Source organism: Zootoca vivipara, chromosome 17 (assembly GCF_963506605.1).
Source record: "Zootoca vivipara chromosome 17, rZooViv1.1, whole genome shotgun sequence".
NCBI lineage: Eukaryota > Metazoa > Chordata > Lepidosauria > Squamata > Lacertidae > Zootoca > Zootoca vivipara.
This window is the reverse complement of record NC_083292.1, coordinates 35,085,425-35,094,840: the sequence shown is the minus strand read 5'-3', so window position 1 is coordinate 35,094,840 and position 9,416 is coordinate 35,085,425.

The following is a 9,416-nucleotide window of genomic DNA, read 5'->3' as shown; positions in this document are numbered from 1 at the left end:
CCCTCAAAGAGCTACAGTTCCCAGCACCCTCAGCGAACTAGAGTTCGTGGGATTCCCCCAATTCTGCTGGGAAGAAATGGGTTTCCCTTAGAGCAGGCATCCCCAAACTTCGGCCCTCCAGATGTTTTGGACTACAATTCCCATCTTCCCCGACCACTGGTCCTGTTAGCTAGGGATCATGGGAGTTGTAGGCCAAAACAGCTGGAGGGCCATAGTTTGGGGGTGCCTGATTTAGAATAAACACAGTTTTGTACTAGGAGCTCATGAAAGAAGAGCCCAGGAGTCAAGGTTCTTCTTCTGCCCCTGATTCTGATTCCCCATAATACCGTATAACAGCTGAGGAAATTCTCTTTCTTTCTCTCTCTCTGTCTCTCTCTTTCCAGGGAAGTTTGGCAACTTAAATACCAGTTTGTCTTGTTCTCTCTCTCTCCGCTCTCTACCTCTTGCCCAGAGGCGTCCGCCATAAGATATTGGAAATTGGGGGGTGGTGTGGTGGGGAGCAGTTTGCCATGTCTCTTAGAGGCCCCTATCTATCCTGTGATGGCCCCACACATCCCACAACAAACAGGGGTTGGAAAATGTGACTTGAACTGGCGTTGGATTTCTCATCACCGCTATACTACCGTGCTATATACATGATTATCTCTCCACTATCACCTTCATTCTAAACCATGCTTTAATTTTTTCATCTGCCAAAATGCAGGGGGCTGTTTCAAATACCAACCCACCCCTGTTTTTGTGTTGTGGTTTTTTAAGGGTGCAAGCTGAAGCGGAAGCAATTCTTTTTTTTGTGTGTGTGTGTGTGTCTAATTCCGGTGCAATCAATATTAATAATAATATATATATATTGGGCAACACCCCCTGGGGGGGTAGGAATTTGCCCCCCCCTCCCATTTGAGTTTGGTTGTCTCTGATAGAGTATGTCAGGATCCTGAAATCAACCCACGTCACTGATTTAGTGATAAGGCATTCCTTACTTCCACCACAACTGACTCCATGAAAATTGCACCTGTCCCAAATGTTGCCTCTTCCATCATCTGTCTTAGCTGTAAACCACTGCAGATTTTATTATTATTATTATTATTATTATTATTATTATTATTATTATTATCTAATAAAACACATCATGTGTAAGATCACTGAACTCTAGTTTTTTTTGAGATCATATCCAAGCTACAATGACTTTGGAAAAACTTTGCTCTCAGAGTGAATGCCTTATATATTGCGTTACATCACTGGTCCATCTAGCTTGGTAGTTATCCACCTTGCTTAGCAGCATCTCTCTCCCAACGCTACCAAGAGATGCTCGGTGATTGAACTTGGGACCTTCTGCATGCAAAGCAGATGCTCTCTCACAAAGCTACAACCTTTCCCAAGTGGTGTGCAGAAACTTCTAACGGGAAAAATCTGTTTTGTTTTGTTTTTATTCTGCAAGGCTGTTTTGTCTGTTTGTTTTCCCCCCTGTTGGACTCAGGAGGGGCAACCCTTTTGGAATTTGCAAACTTCCACGATGGCCTCTTTCAAGCGTCATGCTGCCCAACCAAACAGATAAGTGCCTTATTATTTCAGCTGCAAATAAAGCTCGGTTTGGGGGGGTTTGGGGGGCACTAAGGAACTTTGGATAAAAGAAGAAAAAAGGGAGCAGGTTTTGGCATATATATATACATGAGACAAGATGGGTTGGTAACAAATCTTCATTAATATCTTTTTTAAGGACCAGTAACGAACTGCATTAACTTATTTGCATTTCAAAATCCCCAAACAGACATCTATTTTTAAGGCCTTTGAAAGTACTTAAAAACAAAACTACACCCACTTCTGAACAGAAACACTGTTTTCTTCTTCATGTCCTAGACTAACAGTTCCTAAACTTTCACCCCCTCCACGGGCCACTTAAAAATGGTTGGGTGTCCTGGCAGATAAACTTAACGATTGTTGCAGCAATTGCAACGTGGTGCTGGATTATTTTGAATTGTATTTTTACAGACACGCCATGGACCATTCAAATGAAATTTGTGGGCTGCTGATGGTCTGCAGACCTCAGTCTGTAAACTCCTTTTCTAGACACAGAGCATTTTTCCAAGTTGGCGGGAGGCAAATGATAAGGGTTTTCAGTATAGTGCAATGATATGTGGGTGCTTGCTCAGATAGAAGTCCCACTGTGCTCTGCAGGGCTTGATCTTAAGAAAGTGTACATGAGATTTCAGCCATAGCTGTGGCAAATTTCCCCCTTGCTTCCTGAAATCTGCTTCAACTTTTTTTATAAAAAAAAAGCGCGGTGGTGGTTAACCAAACAAGCAAATGTGTATTTAGAGTGAAACAGGGGGTCAAAATATGAATGGATGTTTCAGTTTTCTCCAGTGTTTGGAGGGAGAAGAAGAAGAAGAAGAAGAAGAAGAAGAAGAAGAAGAAGAAGAAGAAGAAGAAGAAGAAGAAGAAGAAGAAGAAGAAGAAGAAGAAGAAGAAGAAGAAGAAGAAGAAGAAGAAGAAGAAGAAGAAGAAGAAGAAGAAACACAATAGCACCAATAAAACACACCAGAGAGTTAGGATCCATTAACTCCCGTGAGTTACAGCCTGCGCCAATAGCCCTATAAAACGGGCCGCCAACAAATATCTCTGTGTAGGATTTCCCAAGTCCTGCTCAGGCTGAGAAATAAACCCAGGAGTCCTCCGTTTCCCCAGCCAGCTCTAGTAACCTGCATTAAAAAACAACAACACCATTCTCCTTCCTTTACCCAAAGACGATCCACTGTAGGGTCACAAATTTCATACTGTAGGGTCACAAATTTCATACGGGCTGAGGTTCCTGTGTGCCTGCCTGGGATTGAGTTGAGATACGGCCAGACTTTATAAACCACGAAAGCAAGCCGAGGACGCTCAGATCAACCCTATCCCAGTTTCCAGAGCGCTGAAACAAATTTGTGAATGGGCTACGCAACCAAAAGAGAAACCCGAGAACTAGCCTACGGTGGGTGTCGGCGGAGAATCCTTTTTCAACCCACACAAACAATCCCATCGGCTTTATTGCCACCTTCAAAAACCCAACAGCTTCAAGCTCTAATTGTCCTGTCTCGAGCGGACATCTGGGAGACAGCGAAACAACCCTGTCTAGGACTTGAAAAGAAAGAAACCTCTTGCAATTGGCATAACTCCGTCCCATCCATAGACACACCTTCCAAATTTCTGGTCCATCCATAGCTTCATTTACTTAGCGGAGGGATAAACTGTTTCCTGCGCTGGGGTTGCCACCCTATTGATGCTTATAAACATCTCTACCACCCCCACCCCCACACCCCATTTGAACGTTCAGAATATGAGAAAGTTGCCCCGTCAGAGAAGAAATATCAAAACAGAAAAAGACAAAATACTCCATTCTGCTCTCTCACACACACCCCCATGCACACAACTGTCAGTCCATCAACTCTTGGTTTGGCAAACCGATCTGTGAACTCAGCCGTAGTAAACTCGGTTTCCACAATCTCCCAGCCTCCCTCTCCCCAGTTTGCAAATGAATAGAGCTCTCCCCCAACTCACTAGAGTGGTATTATAACCAGGGGGAATCCTATGGACTTTGAGATTTCACCCAGATCTAAGTATCCAAGATTTGACAATATGCCAAACGCAAATTAAATTTGGACCCAAAGCGACTTGAGATTGGTTTGCTATTTGGGGAGACGGGGAAATAATTTGCTGAAGTTTTTTGCAATGAATGCGGGGACTGGGGACTGGGGACGGACACACACAACAGAATCTCTAACACATACCTCATCCCCATCCTCACCAATTTCTCCCAAATCCATAGTCACCGCACCCACCCTGCAATGATTCAATTTCACACCATGGAGGAGAAACAGAAGTCCAACGAAGACATTGTTATCCATACATATACAGAGCTACATAGGTAGATTCAAAGTGAATTAAGGAATATATATATATATATATAGCTGAAAACCCACTTACCCCAATCTTGCAGAAACAGCCCCAAGACCAACCAACCGCTCCACGGTGACATCCCCCAAAATTTAGCACGGCGGTGGCGAAAAGCATGAAAATGGAAAAGAAAAAAATCCACTTGTATTTCTAAACAAAATACGCCAAAAAAAAAAGTTTCTGCAGGAACTTTTTAAGAAAAAGGGTGGTCAGGAGGTAATTCCATATGTATGAGTTTTGGGCGATCTCTTCCAATTCAGTGAAGGCCCCCCCCCAACAAAAAATATTAAGTCTTCGGCCTAAACTTGTATATACAGTATCTATGTTTTGCACTAGTCTGTGACCATGGTCCGCTTTTTAGTTCCACCCTCCCACCCACCCACCCCAGTTTTCCTGACCCGCTCAATTCCGCTGGCTTCTAACTTTGCTGGCCAGTGGCCTCTCTCAGTGCTTCTTCTGCTGGACAGGGGGCAAGCTGCCGTATTATTATTCCCATTGTTTGGCCTCTCTGACTGCCACAGACAGTGATACAATTGGACTGGGGTGCAGGGGGGGGTGCTTGCAGGCTTGGGTGTGAAAGGCAGCTGGAGGCAGGCCTGCCCAATTACAGCTCAGCATAAAGATGAGAGGCAGGGGCTGCTCCCTCCCCACCCCCTCTCCTCCCCCCCCACCCCAACACCTCATCCCTCTTGGGAAACATCGATGTGTGTCCAATGCCTCATTCTATAGCCCTTTTGCTGGGTCATAATATTGGGGGGGGAATTGTGCTTGATTTGCAAGGCTGAGCTGCTGGGGATGGTAAATCCTGTTGGTGGCTTGGATGGCTAGGATTTCATGAGCAAATGTCCCCACTCCCTTAAATTTTAAGGGTACCACTGTAAGGACATCAGAAGTGACCAACCAGATGAGCTTCCCCTCTCCGTGGGAAGACCACAAGAGCATCTAAAAAGAGTTTCTCTTCTGTATATGTTTTATCACCAGTCCTCACCCCACAAACGCTGGGCCCGTTTCCAAGTTGTTCTCTGCCACATTCCATGAGGACTAGAATCTTCGGCAATTAAGACAAAGCCTACCCCAAAAGCATTAAATCAGATCGCATTATATGTTTTTGTTTTGTTTTTAAAGTACCTTTTGAGTGACGCTTAACCACACTCAACAGAAGCCAGATCTTGCACTGTGCCAAATATTGACAACGGAAATGATCAGAATGTGTAATTTGTAAAGGAGATTATCTTGACTGTGTAGAAGAACCTAGAAGTTGTTTGGGGGAATTTGTAATTTTATCTTATTTGACTGCTTGCCCCCGCATTATTGTTGTTGTAATGACAGTGAAAAAAGAACAAAACTGCATTAGACAGACATAGCAGCGCCTGCGTACCTGTGGAAAAGTGGTTAACCTGCAAAAGAGGACTTAACTGAGGGAGAGGAGGGTGGGAGAAGCTCTGGAGCCAACTGCCGCGTCACAGGTAAGCTTCACCTTCAGTCGTGTGGGCTGGGCGGTCCCTCACCTTACCTGGCCAATCCCCTGTCAATGCCTCCCCCAGGCGGGATTGGGCGGGTGACTGAGGTAGGCGGAGACCCCAGGTATCCAGCCTGGGGAGGATGAAGCCAGCCTGAACTACCGAGAGCTGCACTGGGGTCCAGGGGACTGTGCGCAACCACGCAAAAAGTCACCCCCATTTGATGAGGGGAGTGGTCATTGTGTGGACAGGCGACGTCCCCCCAACCCCAGGTGACCTCCAAGCAGAATAATGACTCAAGACAACGTGCCATGGGATTAAAATTGGCCACAACTTTATTAAGATTTTATCATAGACTCAGGGGTGAGTTATCAGCAGCCTGTGGGCCAAATCTAATCTTTCTTCCACTCAACCTTTGAAAAAGCAACACGGAACACTCACCTGCATTTTTCCACCATTTCTATGAGGACTAGCACCCTTGCTTTAAAAAGAAAAAAAAGCGACATTCAGAGAATCAGTGCTTTCTCTGCTCTCAGATGTGCCTGAAAGATCTTGAGCAGATGGGAAGGGTGTCTATTGATACTGTGTGATATCTGCAACGGCCTGTTTACATAAGCAACTCATCCCTTGATGGCTGCAGTCACCAAGTGACAAAAAATGCATGCCTAAAACCTGTGTGTCTCCTGGGTGCTGTCCCAGGTACTGAAGGCCCAATATCTGGGGCTGATGGAGGAGGTGGGTTTCTCCTTTGCTGCCCACCCACCCACTCCAGTCACCCCACTGACTCCCCCAAGCCATTTCTCTGCATGGAACCCAGGCATCCGGGGTTCTTCCTTTCCCATCCCATCCCATCCCATCCCATAGCTGTGGGCAGAAGCTCGATTTTCTCAGCTTATAGAATATATCCTTCCCTTCACGGGACCTGAGGAGACTTTCCCCCCCTTCCAAAAAAACAACCCTCCACTGAATTTTCTAGAATGTTCCATACGCATGCCTGAGCACACATTTCATGCATATCTCCAGTACGATAAGTGATGTGAGGCCGACTCAATGGGGAGGGGTATTTCTGAGGCCTGAAGTACCCCCACATCCCCCCAACTTTTGGGTTAGGAGGGGGCTCTGTCGACAACCGTTGGAAGCGCTTCCTCTCTGTGCCCAACTGCTCCCCCTTTCCACCTCACCCCCCCTTTTCTCCCTCCCTCCCAGCCCCTCTTATCCTATTAGCCGCACTTAGAGCTCCTGTGGTTACCGGGGCTACGGGGCCTACCCCCTCTTCTCTGCCCGCCCTCCCAGCCCCATTCATGGTATCACTTTCACAAGCTGCTGGCCCTATTATCCCCTCACAATGGGCACTGAGCCACAGGCCCCCTTTTATGGCAGAGGTGAGAGGGAAAGAGAAGGGAGGGGAAAGGGGGATGACAACGGCAGAGAAAGAGAGAAAAAGGCCCAAGAGAGGAACCCCCTAGTTTCTCTATACCTGCACCCCCAAACTGCAATGGGTCATTGTTGTATTTTTTTTAGTGCAGCGATGCCATAAACCCCCGCCCTATGGGTTGTTTCCACGGAGCCATCCTCTCAAAGCAGAGCCATCGGCGATGCACTTATTTGGGAGAGCGGTTTGGTTTGTCCATCGGCCTGTTCTTTTTGGGATTTCTGACATCTCTCAGGACGTTGTCAGGGAACTTGACATGGGGGGTTTCCCCAAGATGGGGCAATTGTGAAACCAGCTGCCATTTTGGAACAAGGCAGGGGAACCAAAACATCACCTTGGCTGACTTTTTTCTTGGCATTGGTTCAGCTGTTTCTTGAGATGTCGTCGCCAAACCCTGCATGGGCGTTCAGGAGGGAGGGTTGCCATATTTCAAAAAGTGGAAATCCAGAACCCAGACACACAATGGTTGTTCGAGCTTTTTTCTTTTAGTTTTGCCCAAATACAATAGAAGTTTTTGAGCTACTTTTTAAGGAAACTTGCCAAAATCTACACTTCCAACGTGGGTTGCCATACGTCCAGGCATTAAGTGATTTCGGCCCACATGCTGTTTCCAACAGCCGAATCCCAGCAAAGTCTGGGGAATTCTGGGCGTAGGGCAGTCCTAAGCGTAGAGGAGACAGCGATCTTCATCAATGTTTGGCATGACGAGCTCAAACTCACAAGTGACATTTTAACATTAAAAAAAATCACAACATTTTTGGTTCCTACAAATTCCTGGGGAGTGCCGCACACTCCCTGATAGCTGTAAAACAATGTACATAGCATAGGCCATTCACTTCCATGGGTCTATTCTGAAGTTTGATACAACCTGATGGATTCGTTTTATCCAGCTATCCATCCACCCATCTTACGTGTAATTTGTTGTTGTTGTTTAGTCGTGTCCGACTCTTCGTGACCCCATGGACCAGAGCACGCCAGGCACTCCTGTCTTCCACTGCTTCCCGCAGTTTGGTCAAACTCATGTTGGTAGCTTCGAGAACACTGTACGTGTAATTAGGTAAAGGTAAAGGGACGCCTGACCATTAGGTCCAGTTGTGACCGACTCTGGGGTTGCGGTGCTCATCTCACTTTATTGGCCGAGGGAGCCAGCCTACAGCTTCCAGGTCATGTGGCCAGCATGACAAAGCCGCTTCTGGTGAACCAGAGCAGCACACGGAAACACCGTATACCTTCCCGCTGTAGCGGTACCTATTTATCTACTTGCACTTTGGCATGCTTTCGAACTGTTAGGTTGGCAGGAGCAGGGATCGAGCAATGGGAGCGCACCCCATTGCGGGGATATGAACCGCCGACCTTCTGATCGGCAAGCCCCAGGCTCTGTGGTTTAACCCACAGTGCCACCTGCATCCCTTTTGTCACGTGTAATTATTTCGCCTTATTGTTCTCTAGAATTCAGGCTTAGCAGCTATTATTACCAAACGTTTAAACAGGCCCAGTAGGCCAAAGCCACAAAATGAAATGAATCAATTACTTCTACTACTACTACTACATTATCATTATCATCATCATCATCTGTGTATGCATTTCTCTCTCTCTCTCTCTCTCTCTCTCTCTCTCTCTCTCTCTCTCTCTCTCCTCCAAGAAGCTCAGAGCGATGCACACACCCCGGCTTCACCCTCACAACAACCCTGTGAGGTGGGCCAAGAAGGCAACTGGCTCAAAGCTAGCTCAGCTCCCAAGGAAGGGAGTTGACTCTACTAACCACATTACATTTTCCCTTGCCTTTCCCCCTTAAAAACATTTGAGCACATTGCAATGGTCATTAGGGGGTTGTTGTTGTTGTTGAATTTATATACCATCCTATACCCAAAGGCCTCAGGGCGGCCCACAGAATAAAATCAAAATATAAAACCACAAAAAACATAATCGAAATAAAAACAACAACCCAATAACCCCCCCTCCTTTAAAAAGGAGCTGCAGGAAATTAACAATAGTCTGCTTTATTGTTATTTAATTGCAAGTATGTATATGCTTGTCTGTCTTGAAGTTATATGGAGAATCTTACGTTTGTTTCTCAGCACTTAAATCCAACTGCAGTTGGGAATGGCACCAGGGCAGGGTTCAATTGTCCGGGGGGGGGGGGGGCAGGAATCAGCAACCCAGCCAGCCATGTTTTATTTAGTGGGGTCCTGTTGTCGAGCTTTTTTAACACTCATTTCGGGATGCGGGGGGGGGGCATTTAAAAAAGCAACAGGGGTGGGGGTGGTGGAGCCCTTAAGTGTGGATAGTGCAAGATATCCTGTCTTTATTTCTTCCACGTCTCAGATTCAGAGTTGCTCTCTGTGTGTGTGTCACTAAGCAAAAATAATTGTGTTTTTGCTCTCTTGCAAACACACCGGGATACTGGCGTGTTTGTGTGCGTCAAGTTCCTGGGTTGATGAATTCTGGGTTGTTGCTCCCCTCCCCCCTTTTTAAGGGAGAGGAGATTCTTCCCCACCTTAATGGGTTAGGGCTGGCTTGACACCCCCCCCCCCAACTCTCCCAGACTGCCGTGGGAGGATTAGTGTCTTATGAATAAAGATGCAGTAGGGGGA